This window comes from Danio aesculapii, chromosome 21 (genome assembly GCF_903798145.1).
Source record: "Danio aesculapii chromosome 21, fDanAes4.1, whole genome shotgun sequence".
NCBI classification, from domain to species: Eukaryota; Metazoa; Chordata; class Actinopteri; order Cypriniformes; family Danionidae; genus Danio; species Danio aesculapii.
In genome coordinates this window covers 15952150-15968884 of record NC_079455.1, presented here as the reverse complement: position 1 = coordinate 15968884, position 16735 = coordinate 15952150, and the positions used below count along the sequence as shown (strand labels likewise).

The 16735-nt window shown below is 36.2% G+C and overlaps 1 protein-coding gene across 1 annotated transcript in view; it reads right to left on the bottom strand.

Annotated features, from left to right (window-relative positions):
- tenm2b (teneurin transmembrane protein 2b) overlaps window positions 1-16735 on the bottom strand; it is a 218739-nt gene that overhangs the window by 80750 nt on the left and 121254 nt on the right. The gene's annotated exons all lie outside the window — the stretch shown is intronic.

Here is a 16735-nt window from a genome sequence, read left to right as displayed (position 1 = left end):
CACAAAGAGAGTCTTTCAAAGACAAGGAGAACGGGTGAACATCCTCAGCTCCGTGTGGAAATGTTTGCAGAGAAAAAATCAACATATATTATTCCACAGAGATGCAGCTCTACGCTAATGAACGCGTAGTGTGGGCTGCCAAAGTCATCAACCCTAAATCAAACCCTGTCTTCTCCCTTGAGATCATAATACCTCAGCATGACAGCGCTAGCCACACTCGAAAACCTCCTTTCCCATTACACCTGCTAAGTCTGTCCTCTAGAGAGAAAACTGTTGACGGCGCAGATAGATCCCGGCAACTCCAATCAGAAAATAAGCCAGCAAATGGGCCTTGATGCTACGAGAAACAACACACACACAAACATACAGACACACACTCTTTGTGTCTGAGAGGCCAGTGCAACACGAGTGGGCTTGCTGTTAGCTGTCAGTCTAGCCGCCGTTTGCAATGTTTGATGTGCCCTGATAAGCAGAGACAATCTGTTTCCCTGCCTGCTAAAACCTCTGGCTGCATTTAAACGAGTTATGGTTCAGAGAGGAACTGAATCCGAGAGTGCGCGAGCAGGCTCTTTCCCTAAATGGATCAAGCTTTCTTTTTGCAGGCGAGCAGGCGCACGTACGCGCAGTGTCAGGTCTGAGTGACAGGTCGGTTAAAGCGGCCCGCTCTGGTAACCAGTGGGAGCTCGCACCAGCCTCCCTCATTAACACGGAGCATGGATGGACAGCTCGGCACTGAAGGAGAGCACCACACTGAGATGGAGAAAGTGAGATAGATAAAGAGAGAAAAATTAGGAAGCAGAAAAAAAGAGGGAGAGAACATTCCCTGGAGAGGGTGCACGAGTCCTCGGCTCTGGAGCTCAAGTTCATACTTCTCAAGCTCGCAACCAGCCAGAACTGCTCACATCAGAGCCGATGAAAAAAACACTCCCTCCTTTCCCCTTATGAATGGACACTCGCCAAAATGGGTATGGATGGACTTTCTATAGTTTATGTTAGATTTTCCTCTTTATATGGTTTTGATAGCTAGTGTGAGTTACGACAAGTTGGGACATTGAGGTAGAACATTCAAAAACTACTCAAGTATAAGTCCTTACAGGAATAAAATGACTTATAAAGTCAGTATATCTGGTAACACTTAATTTGAAAGTAATTTTACATGTTTGCATTCTATGTTCGTATCAAAGTCAGGGCCGCCCAGGTATATTAATGGCCACCCAAATATATTTAGTGACACTTTTTTTACTATTATTATTATCCTATTTCACTTTTTTTGTATCTGCCCACTATAACCAAACATCCACGATCGATTAAAAAGTGAGAAATCTTCTCTCATTTACCCGTTTCAATCTGTGTGCAGGAGACCTGTCAAGACCAGGCCCATAGCCAGTCTGATGAAAGGGGTGGTTCTTTTTTCTTAACATATGGACTTTTTGCAGTTATTAGCCTCCTTTTCTATTTAATTATGAGGTTTAAATACTTTTTAAGTACTATTTCTTTTTGGATTAGCTTGCCAGATTTACAAGAAAAAAATGTGAGAATAATACTTATTTTACACATACAAATTCATTACATCATATATTATTAGAAAAAAAAGGATGCTGTTCAAGATTTAAATGAAAAACTAGCCTATTGTCATTTATTAGGCAAACACAAACTGTGATGCGTTTCCCAAACAACGACATAACTCGCGGCTGAACTATCATAGTACGATGCATCGTTTGGGAAAAGAATGATGTAGTGACGAGTGTTTCCCAAAACCCCTAGTTTCTCTGTCGCAGATCCGTCACTTGAACCACATTAGTTATAGCGTAAAACGGCCATAATGATGCTCTAAACGGAGTAACAACTTCTTTAGAGAAGAACCCCATAATTTCTTTAAGCAAGTTATATTGTTTTACACAAAGACGCATTTAAAATAAAATTCAACATTATTCATTCATTAATTCATTTTCTTTTCAGCTTAGTCCCTTTATTAATCTGGGGTCGCCACAGCGGAATGAACCGCCAACTTATCCAGCATATGTTTTACGCAGCGGATGCCCTTCCAACCGCAACCCATCTCTGGGAAACATCCATACACACTCATTCACACTCATAGACTACGGACAATTTAGCATATTCAATTCACCTGTACCGCATGTCTTCGGACTTGCGGGGGAAACCGGAGCACCAGGAGGAAACCCACGCGAACGCGGGGAGAACATGCAACACTACCTACAGCGCCACCGCGTTGCCCAATTTCAATATTAGTTTTTGAAAACTTCATCGTTTTCCATATTAACTGAAATATATGTAAACGGAACATATGGGATCTATGTTTGCTTTACTAATATTATTGAGAAGTTAAACATTACATATTCTATTCTAAAACATAAAATCCCTTACAAAAGCTAACACATATTCTAATCTCATATATAAATCATATAAACAAACAAACAAATAAATTAATAAATAAATAAATAATGAGGCTATTTATTATAAAATGAAATGTAATATTTATTAGGAAATGTAAAAAAAAATCCTACTTTAATAATAATATTAATGATGATGATGATGATTATTATCATTATTAAGTAGGATATTGTTTACTTGTTTTTTATTTTTTTGAAAAGTCTACTTTTACAATTTGACACATGTAAACCACAGAAGTTCTAACCAACAGGCCCATGTCATTTACAGTACAGATACTTAGAGTACAGAATAAATAACCCACTATAAATTTAAAGAATTAACGTATGCTATGTTTTTTTTTTTTTTTCAAAAGCTTTGGAGACGTAACATAAATTCCGTTTTTAAATAATAGGTCACCTATAGCTTTCGCCATGAGGCTGTGTTCAAAATGATATCAATGTTTTCAAAGTGCACATGAAGATCACTAAAACTGAACTGTAAAAATACTTTGAAAGCAAATTAGACCTAAGAGAGATGACTTTAATGCTTTTTTATATTTAATAATTCCAACTTTGAATGTTAGAATGTTCTGAATAAATAGGGCATAGGGGGGATAAGTGGGAATAGAACACGGCCAGGAACTATGCTTCTAACTACAGCTCCAGAGGTGTAATTTGAAGTGCTCAAGTTTGCGACGCAGTTTGCGAATGTTTGTTATAGCGATGGATTTGGGAAACGGCAAATCACTGAACTATGTTTGTAATGACAGAACTTGCAACATTAGTTGGTTAACGATGGATTTGGAAAATGCACCCCTGGCCAGCACATTCAACTTTCTTCAGTAATGCTGAAGCAACAGCCAAAAGAGGATTCTACCTTGTCTTAAAGCCTTCTTTGATGGATATTTTCACAATTCATTTAGACATAGCACTCTAAATAGGACAAATGAGCTTTTGTAGGGGACAAATTCTGGACCTTTGTTAGTGAATGGTGTGTCTTTCAAACCACCCAAACCCCAGGCCTGAAGATGCTGGGAAGACAATCTCACATGCTCTGCAGACCCACAGACGTGCATTTTTGGGACTTAAATTCGATGGCCAGGGTTTCTAAATCTCCTAAAATGTTTGGGAATCGACTTTTGGTTTAGCTTTCTAACCATATGCGTTTTTGCATTACCTTTTTACTCACTCCCACTTTCGCTTGGCTTTGCAGCTGAACGCACACGCATAGTCGCGAGAGCAATACAAAAATTAAATAATGACTCTTCAATCTAAATGACTCAGAATAACTTACTTATATACTAGAAGATGACAAAATGACTGGTCTAAACTGGCTGCAAAATATATGTACATCATAATAGTTAATCTACACATTTATTTCTCATTTGCTGAATATTAATTTGATGATGTTAATATATTGCATAGGCTATTTTATATACATATCTAAAATAGTTTGGCATTCAAGACAGAGAGACAGAAGCAGATTTTACCTGTCAGTTTGTGCACATGGCTCCTCAATAGTACAAAAGTAAGAAAAATCTTTTATTTCTTTATTATTTCAAGTCTTTTTTACGTTAACCCATTGAAAAGAAGCAGTGTATAACATTGTCATAATAAATACAATTATTGTTAAAATTAAACCATGTGTTGTTTGTTGCATTTAGTTCACTATATATATGATGTAGGTAAATGATGTTTTTCAATCCGGCTAGCACCGCAAGTATATTTCAAACCTGTGGGAAGCATTGTAATTGATCACAGTTCAGAAGTGATCTACTCAGCTCTAATTACTACACCTAACTTAACCTTGATGAATGAAATTACTTACTATAACCAGTACTTTCATTCTTTCCCCAACAAAACAGATTAAATGAGGGTTAGAGAACATGTAGAGAACTATACCAGGGATTATTGGGTTCAATCTATATCTATACTTGTAAAAACCTTGTACTTCTTTAAAAGACATCAAACACAGTGCCCAGTTAATAAAGAGCCTACTCTCTGGCAAACAATGGATGCATTTGCAGATTTGGTCTAAAAATATTGTGGATTCACTTCATTCAGTGCTGTTTGTGTCCTGATATGATTTTAAATGAGAAATCACTTCAGACGATTTGATGCGTGCAGGAAGCTGAACAAATCATTTCAACAAACTCATTTGAGAACTTGTGCATAAACACATAAAATAACTCAATTTCAATATTTACTTCAAGTTTGGCATGCTGACAACTAGAAAGAAACTTATAAAATGACATTGCATTTTAGTCTAAATACAGATGACTCATTAAATTACTTATACATTAACTGCAGTATACTAGTTAGGACATTGGCTTGGTTTTATAGTTAACAGACTGTCTGCTTAATATCTGATCATTTTTTTTATGCTTTCCAAACAAACTTTGTTTTGACTATAAGAAACGTAGTAAATATTTCAACCTATTTTACATTTGTGCAATAATACTCTAAGGACAGCCAGTTGACATGTATTTGCAAAGTTACAAAACAACTTTCTTTTACATACACTACCTGACAAAAGTCTTGTCGCCTATCCAAGTTTTAGGAACAACAAATAATAACTTGACTTCTAGTAAATCATTTGGCATCAGAAGTGGCTTATATGAAAGGCAAAAGCCTCTAAATTACTTTTATTTTACCAAAACAAAACATGATCATGCCTTGATTTTTAATTATTTAATTAGAACAGCAAGGTCTGACTTTGCTGAGACATAGTCTTGTCACTTAACAGCAGTAAAGTACAGTATAGAATAGAAAGTCATGGTGCAGTGGAAAAAGCATTAATATTGTGTATGACTCCCATGAGCTTGGAGGACTGCATCCATACATCTCTGAAATAATGTTCATGTCTCAATAATGTTCATGTCTGGTGACTGGGCTGGCCAATCCTGGAGCACCTTGACCTTCTTTGCTTTAAGGAACTTTGATGTGGAGGCTAAAGTATGAGCGCTATCCTGCTGAAGAATTTGCCCTCTCCTGTGGTTTGTAATGTAATGGGCAGCACAAATGTCTTGATACCTCAGGCTGTTGATGTTGATATCCACTCTGCAGATCTCTCGCACACCCCCATACCAAATGTAACCCCAAACCATGACTTTTCCTTCGCTAAGCTTGACAGATTTCTATAAGAATCTTGGGTCCATGCTGATTTCAATAGATCTTCTGCAGTATTTTTGATGAGTGGGATGCAGTTCAACAGATGATTCATTAGTAAAATCTATCTTCTGCCACTTTTCCAAGTGATCAAGAAGGTTAATTTATTATTTGTTGCTCTTACAACTGGGATTGACGACAAGGCTTTAATCAGGTAGTGACCTTTTTTATTTTTTACAATGACTATTGTCAGATTTAGTGCACTTTTGTGTATAAAATTATTTGCTAAATACTTTTAGCATGGCACAAAGGCACACACACATAGTGATTTTATCCTTACTTTGTTTCTATGCACTGTATCTTCTCTGCTCTTTATGGTTGCATTAATACATAAGTGCTCAGTTAGACATACATATGTATAATTGCATAATTGTTCAATCATAAATTAAATATAACTGTGAATTTTTTAAACAGTCGGTTAAATATTTCATTTGTAATATTTCTTCTCTGCGAGTCATTTCTATCTTGCTTCTCAGTTCTGTACAAAACCTGCCATCTTTGGCTCTTTGATGAATTGCTTTTGTTCCTATTTGGATAAAAGCATCTGCGAAATGCATAAATTTAAATGTTATGCAAATTTTAAAAATACAGTAGCATTGAATGGAAATGCCAAAAGAGATGCCTGAGGAACAAACAGTCTGAATAATTCATGAATAAAAGTGTTCCTTAGATCTTGCTCTGTTAAAATAAATAAACAAATAACATCAAATTGTGCTAGATATGTGGGGCATACGTTACGTCATACAAGCCATTCAATAAGGAAAGCCCTACAGAATTAGGAGTGTGGGTCAAAAGTTATCACCCATGGTGGTTTGCATATAGCATCACACCTGGATGTTCAAAAACAGCTTCTGTCTGTAATGAACACCATCCATTAAAAGCAAGGATTTCCAGTTCTGCTCCTGGGTTTAGCTCCACTACCTCCAACACACTTGTCTGGAAAGTACAAGTAAGTCTGAGGAGGTTTGTTTAATTGGGGTTGGAGCTAAACTCTGTAAGAAAGTGCCATCCAGAAACAGATTTGAACAGCCCTGATGAACAGGGTTGTATAAATCATATGGAGCTCCATATTTATCACTGCAAATGCGTATAAAACTCTAAATTCTATTATGTAATTCCCGGTTTTCACAATACAATTGGTTCCCAGTGGATGAAATCCTGCCCTATATTTTACCACCCTGTTTCACTCAAAAGTGTGTCATTACGGAAGTCAAATGGCCTGTGAGGTTCTCAGTCAGAATCAAAGATTTCTCAAGGGTTTAGAAATATATTTTTGGTAATCATAGATTTAAAGGGGTGTTCATAAGACTCATGAAACCTTTATAATCATGACACGACACATTCCATGAATATGAATGAGATTTTATGCATGCTTATGACAACTGTCATGAAGTGCACTCGCTCTGTAATGTCATTTTAAATGCACCTACATTGTTTGTGATGTCTTTGTCATGACAACTTGACATTACAAAGACAATAAAACTTGAGGTCATTATAATTGTGTCATGAATTTTATATTAGAGAATTAATATTTTTCTTGACCTAAACTACGTGATATGAATTGAAACTGTAATTAAATATTAATTATGTTTTCATAAAATTATGTGACACTTTTTAAGAGAAATTTCAATGACAAATTATTGTATTAATATTTTTATTAGATCTTTTTTTATTTATCAAAAGATTATTTTTTTCCAATCATGTTAATGACAGATTTATGACAAGTTATGTTGACTTGCAAATGTCAAATTGTCATGACAAAGACACTGGTATAGTTTGCAGTTTTAGTCGGTGTTGTGCTAGTTACTGAAAAATAGTAACTATTACAGTTACTAGTTACTTTATTCATAAAGTAACTCAGTTACTTTATCAGTTACTTACAACAAAAAGTAATGCATTACTGTTAAAAGTAATGGGAGTAAAGTGAGTTATGTTTCCAAAGTACATTTGAATGCCCTGTTAATGCCCTTCAGTCCCTGTTAAAGTCACTTCAGTGCTGCATGGAGAATACACTGTTGATCAACTTCACAGTTTTAATTAATCACCATTCTCACTGCTAAAAATCAAGACAGACTAAAACAAAAAGTCATTTTTAAACACTAGTTTATTTAAGTCAGACCAGCAGCACAGAAAAAAAATATATAAGGTGATAAAGCAGCTAAATAATATATTCACAAAAAAAAAAAAAAAAAGAAAACTTAAGTTGCTTCAGCTTCATAAAAGTTGTGTAACTGTATAGCTGATTTTTTGTTTGGGTTGTTGTATTTAACCCTTATACATGGGTTTAGGGGTTAAATACAACAACCCAAACAAAAAAATCTGCTGTTGTATACAGCTATAAAAATATGTAAATATGTTTGTTTTTTTTGAGCAATACAACACTATACATTTAAATAACGTGTTCTGAAATATAACAGAAATGTGTCACTTTGTCAGCTAAACTAATCAATTTTGTTATCCAGATAACAAATGTGTGCTTATTTATTTGAAACAACTAACATTGTAGTATAAGTAATAGTAATTAATAATAGTAATGTTAATAGTCTCTCGGTCTCTCTCGCGTCTACCTCGTGTGCATTCGTTCTCACTCGCGAGCATACAATCTCTTCTGCACGCACCCGGTCTCTCTCGCATGCACACTTGTACCTCGCACGCATTCGGTCTCTGCTCCTTTAAAATAGTTCGGTTAAAAATACCCCAAAATTTAACCCAACTATAGGTTTTTATAGCACCTTCCCAACTATGGGCTATTTACTAGTAATAGTAGCAATAGTAATACCAGAATGGGAAAAAAAAACATTTAATCAAAAATAACCCAACTGCCTTATTCATAATACGTTTTCTATATGCTCGTTGGTTGGCATCCACCAACAAAAAAACAAATAAGCATCCGCCACAATGTGTCACCACTGTAAACTGGAAAATGTGGGCTAGATTGCAGCCACAATTAATTAACTTACCAAATAACGGACAAACGCATCTTATTGTAATGATAACGGAGTTACTATATTTAAAAAGTAATGCGTTACAATATTAGTTACTGTCAAAAGCAATGTTGTTACAGTAACGCATTACTAGCAATGTGCTATTGTGCAAAACACTGGTCTTAATAATGCCAAGTTCTCATGACAAAAAAAAGACAGGCTATGTTATTTGTTTAAGTTATCATAACAAAGCCAACCCAAACTATGTCATCTCTGCATGTAAATTGAAATTACTGGGTGAATGACACTTAATGACAGTTGTCATAAGCATGCATATAATCTTGTGTCATGTCATGATCATAAAGGTGTCACGACAGTCTTATAAACACCACTTCAAGTATATTTTTTCAGTCAAAAACTTCTTTTGCTTGCATTCAGCATTTTCTGAGTATTGGCTCTCATGTTATATAATGAATAAACTTGCCCATCTGAGATATGGTCTCAACTACTTTTCAGGGGAAGGTCAAAAGTCTCCTGCTTTTGTTGAGAGCTTCATAGAAATCCCGACATGAGCCATATGAACGGGCCCTGTAGACCCACATAACAACAGCAGTCAAACTAGAGGACAAGGTGAATCCAGCCTCATGCTTCTTCTTTCCCACTGACAGCTCACTAAAACACACGAATCTCTGTGCATGTGTGTCTCCAGGACAGCTAGCCCTTCTCAAGAAAGCTCTCCATCAAAATGAAAGAAGAAAACACTTCAGAAATACAGAGCGAGAAAGAACGAGAGAGCACAAATGCACTCTAAAACCTTTGCATATCAAGTCCTTCAACCCACATTATGATTATCCAGAATCAAACAGAAGTCCTTCCATTATCAACTTAAGTGCATTGGAAAAATAGTGCCTGTGACGTCATTACTGGAAAATTATATTATATTGCTTACGTGTGCCACGACTTTTTAAAATCAAAACCATGACATTTTAGCTTGATTCAGCTTGAAAGTCGTTGAACTATTTATTCAAGCATTGTGTCGATTTATCACATTGATTCTTTTTGTATCATGTTTTGTATGATATGATACGAATATCATAAAAAATGAATATCATTATCAGAATGAGTTTAATATCACATGAGGGCTGTTTTAGTCCTGTATAGCACACATTTAGATGGGATTCTGAGGTTAGGCTTAGTGAAGTCAGTATTGTGTGATATTTTGCACTATATTGTCTGCCAATGACCTGCAGAATTGTTGCTGTTAATCAATGAAGCATTTGTCTACTTATAAAGACATCTGAGTGAATTTCTGAGTGAATCATCCATTTGAATGAATCAATTGAATAAATCAATCACACATTTACTGCCACCTAGCTTTATTGACAGCTTTAGTTTCTTATGTTTTTCACTAAACAAAATGGATTTGTTGTTGTTCCTGTTTGACTTTATTGATTTTGGGAATCAAAAAATTAAATCAACCATTTTATAAGTAGATTACGAATGTGTCTAAGGGTGCTAGCACTTTTGGTATACACCGAGGTTCAGTTGACATCAAAGTACGGTAGGTTTCGCTAGTATGAATGCTGTCTTCTGAACTTGGGTGTGCACCAGTAAACTGTACCAAAGTCCGCCTGAAAGAGGTGGTCTGGAGCATGGTTCGTGTGATCTCCGAAATGGAAGTGAATCGCCAACTGTACAACAAATTTGGTTTTTAACGTTCATTCATGTGTGTATATCTGTGTATCACCTACCTTGGTGACAAGCGGGACTGACCCAGTGCAAACAATGATAATGTCAGCTTGATTCCACCAAAAATAGCAGATTTGCGTGATATTCTGAATGTTTTTAATGTTTTTTTTGTGCCAGATAGACACAAGTGACTCTGTATTTTGGCTTTGGTAACTGTGGTGGAAATTCATTTATATTTATCTTTTACATTGCTAAAGGCTGGCTCACACTGTGCGGTTTTTTATAATTCTAAACAATTGTAGCATTTCAGACTGCATGAACATGGCTCCCATGTCGCGCTGTAAGATCTCAGCTGTCATAAAGTCAGACTGACGACAATGAAGATGCACCAAACATGAAAGAAAGCGCCCCTGGAGTTTGACGTCATCCACCCATGACACTTTCACTATCCCGCGTTCTGAAATGATTCATCACAGCAAACGTAAACAATCTGTAGCAGCGATTTTGCAGAGAGCATGTCTCAATAATTAAACCAGGAAGTAAAAAAACAGCATTTCCCCGCGGTCATTTGAATTGTCGAATGGATTGCATCATCAAATTTGTCACTCCTATTGGTTCTTGGATTGATGCTCATCGCAGCTGTTGTCACATTGCAGGAAAGTGTCTGAAATCTTCAGACACTGCCAGAGCTTCATCTGAGGAAAAATCTGATATATACAGTAACATATATATATATATATATATATATATATGTTACTGCCACATTTAACATAATAATGCAATAAAATGCAATTGATATATTAATTAGATTACCAGTTGAAATACAGAACAAGTTTACTATATCAGAAAAGTCATACACTCAAAAAAAAAAAAAAAAGTCGACACGTACTCTGGTGCTCGTGGCGACCCGAGTTCACTTCCGCCTCACGGTCCTATGCCGATCCTTCCCCTCTCTCTCTGCTCCCCATGATTTCCTTTCAATTTTCTCTACTTTCCTTTCCAATAAAGGTGAAAACCCCGAAAAAAATTATAAAAAAATAATTTTTTTTTCCCTCGTTCAAACTACTTATTTAAAATAAGCTACAACAACACAATTCTTGAGATTTTGTTGGGACAACTTCATTTTTTTACGTTCAATAAATTTGTTAAATGTGTTAAGTAAACTTAATCAATTTGTGAATAAATGAATTGAAATAAATGAATTGTGTGGAACCCTAGATTTTTTTACAGTGTAAAAATACAAACCTCAAACTGAATTAACTTAAAAATAATGAACTATGGTAAAAATAAAAGGAAATCTAATAACATGCAAAGAACCATGTAAAAAGCCTTTATCAATTGATGATGTGCCATCGTGACCGTTCATTTTGTTGTCCATTACTCTTCTAGTCAAATAGGGCATTCACCCACCTATACTGTAAACACACATACACAAGCTTCCCCAGTTAAACCTAGATTAGCACATATGTGTTTTCCTCCATAAAGAAGCCCTCTTTTTGAAGGGAGAAGCTGCACTGTCTGTGAGGAACGTCAATACCAGCACTCTCTAAAGGTCGACGGCAGTCGTTATCATCTGAACGTGTTGACACTGATAATGATAAATCATTTGAGGTGAACGCACAACAGACGGGAAGAGTCTTTGTGTCGGAGGCACTGAGAGTTAGCCAGAGCTTTGAACCATTAACTAAAGTCCATTGAGATCCAAAACGTCTAATCTAAATAACCCCGTTTATCAAAGGTCACCAGGAAGAAAAAAAAAAAGCCACACAAGACTTTTACACTGATGTACTCCCTCAGTATACAGGAAAGGAGAATTGCTGGTTGGGCCCAGATGATTCCTGGAAAGCCTCAGGCTGACAGAGTAACATGTGTTATAACAAGGCGAGAGTGTCTAAATCTCCAGCCATCATTTCAGATAAGTGTATTAGTATTACCAATCTCGCGTAAAACGGCAGCTGGAGCTTTAAGAAAAGATGGAATGATTGTAGACAATACAAAACCGCAACCTCAGCACATTTAACTATATCTGAATGTGGCATACCTCAGAGTTAAACAAAACCTTCAGCGAAGAACAAAGGTTTAGTGTACAGGCTACGGTGATTTTGTTATTACATAATAATTATGTATATTTAACAATTAAATATAATGCATGATTAACATAATTACATATTACATGTAATAATATTTACAGTTATAGAATTGTTATTACATGTTATTCTTAGGTCAATACATATTCATTACATGTTTTCAGTGAGTAAAAAATGTTCAGCAGCAAAACTTGTAGGAGGAAAATAAAAGCAGCAGTCGTGGGTTCTGCAGCAGGACAATGATCCGAAGTGAATCAGCAATTCTACTTCTGAATGACTAATGAAAATCAAAATGAAGACTTTGGAGTGGCCTAGTCAAAGTCCTGACCTGAATTCATATATGATGCTGTGGCATGACCTTAAAAAGGCGGTTCACACTTGAAAACCCTCCAATTTGGCTAAATCACAACAATTCTTATAGTTATTATAAAACCAAAGCATAGTTATTATAAAACCAAAATTTGTATATTTGACTATTGAAATAACCAGTAAGAATATATGTCGACAAGGACCTGATTTGGGAACTAGGTTTTACTGTTTTACACTATTTGTTTGTATTTAAGTAATGAGTTCATGTAATATAAGTCTTTTTGTGTGTCCAGAAATAACCAACCATAGCCAACATGAGTTACGATGCATGTCCACATATGTGACAAGGCTTTCAAAACATTTTGGACAGAGGAAAAACAGAAATGAGTCATCTCACTCTCCAAATTACCATCCTGCCAAATTGGGTGCAGAAATTCTCTATTGCTTAGCTTCTCTTGTGCGACAGACGAGTTCTTCACCATGACTGGTACATACAGCATTGTGATGGCTTTGCTGTGTGTGTGTGTGTAAATACGTATAGCATTTCCTTCACCAGTTTTGACATGCATGTCTTGGTTTGTCAAGATTTTTCATTTTTTTTTATTTTTGGCTGTCCAGATTTGGCTGTCTGGATGTAATATATAAATGCAAGTCTGAACATACATTCTTAAAAAAATGTTTCTTATTGCCATTAAAGAACTCCTATTCTGCATTATACAAGGTCATATTTTGGTTTTGGGGTCTCCAAAAATAGGGTGATAGTCAAAAAACCCTTTCATTGTCCTAATATGCATTTATTTTACCTAAGTATCTCAGTGACTCCCATTTGATTTGTACAGGGATTCATTTTTTCAAAACTCCTCATTTGCATGCATAGCAAGGCATACTATGACTATACTGTGGTACTGTTGTAAAAATGAACTTTAACCATTTATTCCCCACAGCCCTGATTCTCTGGCCAACTCACAGTGATCATTGATCACTCATCTTCAATTGTGATCAATCCTATCTGATTGCTAAATGGCTAAAGATGAAAACATGTTTTTGTGTTCAATTTATTAATGTTTATTTTTCTTTTGTTGTGAGATAATGTGTGAGATCATGTGATCTAGAGGTGTATAAAAGAGCAACATGCTGTGATCAATATTGTCTGATGAAGAGCTGGTGCTTGAAACGTCACACGCTTTGTGATTGCTTTTCAAAGTTAATAAATGTATATTTTTGGAGCTTTAGTGTTGCCGCCTTCATGAATATTTTTGCACTAAATGGCTAGAGATTTGGAACCAAGGTGATTCGTACAAATGACTCTGAGTCGACTCAATTTTTGAGAATCAATAGCTTTAAACACTTGAAGCGCTTTCAGATGTAAACCTCAGCTGTATTCATGGTAGGTCATTTTCAAAAACCTATAATAAGGGATCTTGAAAATCCATTCCACATCACATTGTCAACAGTGGAAGAAGATTCTTTAGATCATTGAATTGATCTTCATGATTAGAAACACATGGTACTTATTAGAACTGCTAAGGAAAAGGTGCTTTGGGAAACCAAATATGTTTCTTCTATACAGGGCTGGAGCAAGCTGAACTGCCACTCATGGCAAAGGACGATCACGCTGCCCTCAATCCGAAAGTGAAAACGAAAGGTACCCGTTAGAAAAGTGAGGCCAGGGTGGGGGCGGGAGGGGGTGTGGGGCAGGATAGCTGGTGTCACGGAAGAAATTGAAGACAGAGGGGGCGGTGTCACGGATATAACTGAGAACGCAGGTGGTGAAGGATGTGTCGCGGACGCCACCATCTCTATTCTGCTGCCCTAGGCGCAGATATAACTGCTGGGGACGCGGGTGCTAAGGGAGGTGTTGCAGACGCCGCTCTCTCTATTCTGCCCTAGGTCGCCTAGGTTGCCTCTATGGATGTGCCTGCGGCGCTTCTATAGCACCACTGGCAAAAAATAGGGATGCACGATATATCAGTGGTCATATCGTTATTGGCCAATAAATGCTATTTTTTAAGTTATCGTTACCGATGCAACATCAAAATTAAGCCAATATCTTTAAGCCGATAGATTACATAATTGTACAGAACAGAATCCAGCATAGGGGTTCTCAACCATCCACCACATTCTGTCTTTATTTTATCCACTGTGTTTTCATAGAGTCATCTTTGCTTAATGCTTAAGTATTGTATCAGAATCTGACTCCAAGGACAAATCTGACTCTGCTTCACGTGCACGCGCATCGACAGTACCTGCAGTTAAACTTTCAAACTCACAGCGGTTTATTATAAACCTTTCATCGATCATTTTTTCCCGCAATTGACAGCAAGAACAAACATAAAAGCGTTGACTCAGTGACAACCAACACCTACATGTGTTCAAAAGAATATAAAACGCTAAATGGGACGAATTTATGCCGCATTTTCTAAAATCATACAATCTTTATTTAGCTTTTCGCTTGTATGGTGGCCTTGAACTGTTAAAACACCTCTCAAAATGGCTTTTCGGACATTACGTATTTGTACATTACAGTAACACGTTTTATTTAAGAACATTTGAGCTGGTTTCAGTTCTTAGTTCTTTCATTTTCATTTTATTAAAAATATATTTATTTTACTTGTTTGTTAATTAAATCCAATAGCTATTATTTTTATGCAGTCAAGTTGCATGTTAATTTGCTATGCAAAGAAAAGGAAATCATTTATTTTTGGCCTGCTGATTTATGTGAAATCGTGAATATAGGTCTATATTCAATTAGTTTGTCATGGGGGCCAGTTCATGAAAAGCATCCCAAATGGGGGGCCAGAGAGATATGACTTGCAATATGAGTGATGACACAACAGCATGTAAGAGCCCATATGCTGTATTTTTGCTCCTTAAGACACCCACGTTGTAATTTTCAACATTAAAATGTTAATATATTGTATTTTGAAACTACATAATATCAGTGCATTGTACAATAGGCTTTTTTTTTTTTTACAAACATTCAAATGTTGCATTTCAAAGCACAACAAAAGCAGTGCATTGCTTAAGTAGGCTTCTTCTCCATTTAGACACGTTATATTTTGAACTGCAAAATAATTATGGATGCAACAATTATAGATTTTGGTTGTACGATTATATAGTCTGAAGAATAATCATGGTTTCACGATTATCACGTCTAATGTAAATTTAAGCTTTATATTAGATAAGTATTTAAATGAACTGTAGTTATAATCTGCGTTCATACATACGTAATCATTTAAATATTTTGTAATAATTTGTCTAACATATCTTTTGTTTACATTGGACTAAAAGCCACGCACAACCCTCAACGCTACCACGTGAGATGTTTTCTACTCGGTGCATCTGGAAGGCGCAAGTGCATCATTCGGCTTGCGCACGCATATCAGTATATATCCTAATATTGGAAATAACAAACTTGCACGCGGAAAAGACACAATATATGAATGACCCGCCGCTATAGTTAATCCAGTGTGCGTGCGTATTAGTCTTGGTGTATAAGCTTGGAACTTTGAACTAGCGCACAGGTGGCATAACTTAGTTTAGTTGCAGCAGTTTCATTCCCTGCAACGCGGCGTTGAAAAGCCTTTACAATTAAGTGTCCAAATGTGTTCGGCTGCTTGCGCCACTCACTCGCTTAATGTCAGGTGACTCACGCTCTGCGCAGCCTTCAACTGCAGCTCGTGCTGTATAGAACAGACGCGCATCACATCATAACTATAGTGGCCATTTTTAAACTTAACTAAATTTATTTTTGATGTCTTGATCACACTATTTGGAGGACCGGAACAAATTTCCCTGGTGGTGACCTATTATTAAATAATAGGTCACCTATAGCTTTTGTCATGAGCCAAGGCTGTGTTCAAAATTACATCAATGTTTTCAAAGTGCACTGCGAAGGCAACGCAATTGTAAACATGAAGATAGCTAAAACTGAACTGTAAAAATACTTTGAAAGCAAATTACACCTAAGAGTGATGACTTTAATGTTTTTTTATAATTCCAAGTTTAAACGTTAGAATGTTCTAAATGAATAGGGCACAGGGGGATAATGGGGAATAAAACACAGCCAGGAACTATGTTTCTAACTACAGCTCCAGAGGTGTAGTTGCAAGCATACAAGTTTGCGACTGTTGCAAATGTTCGTTGGAACGATGGATTTGGAAAATGC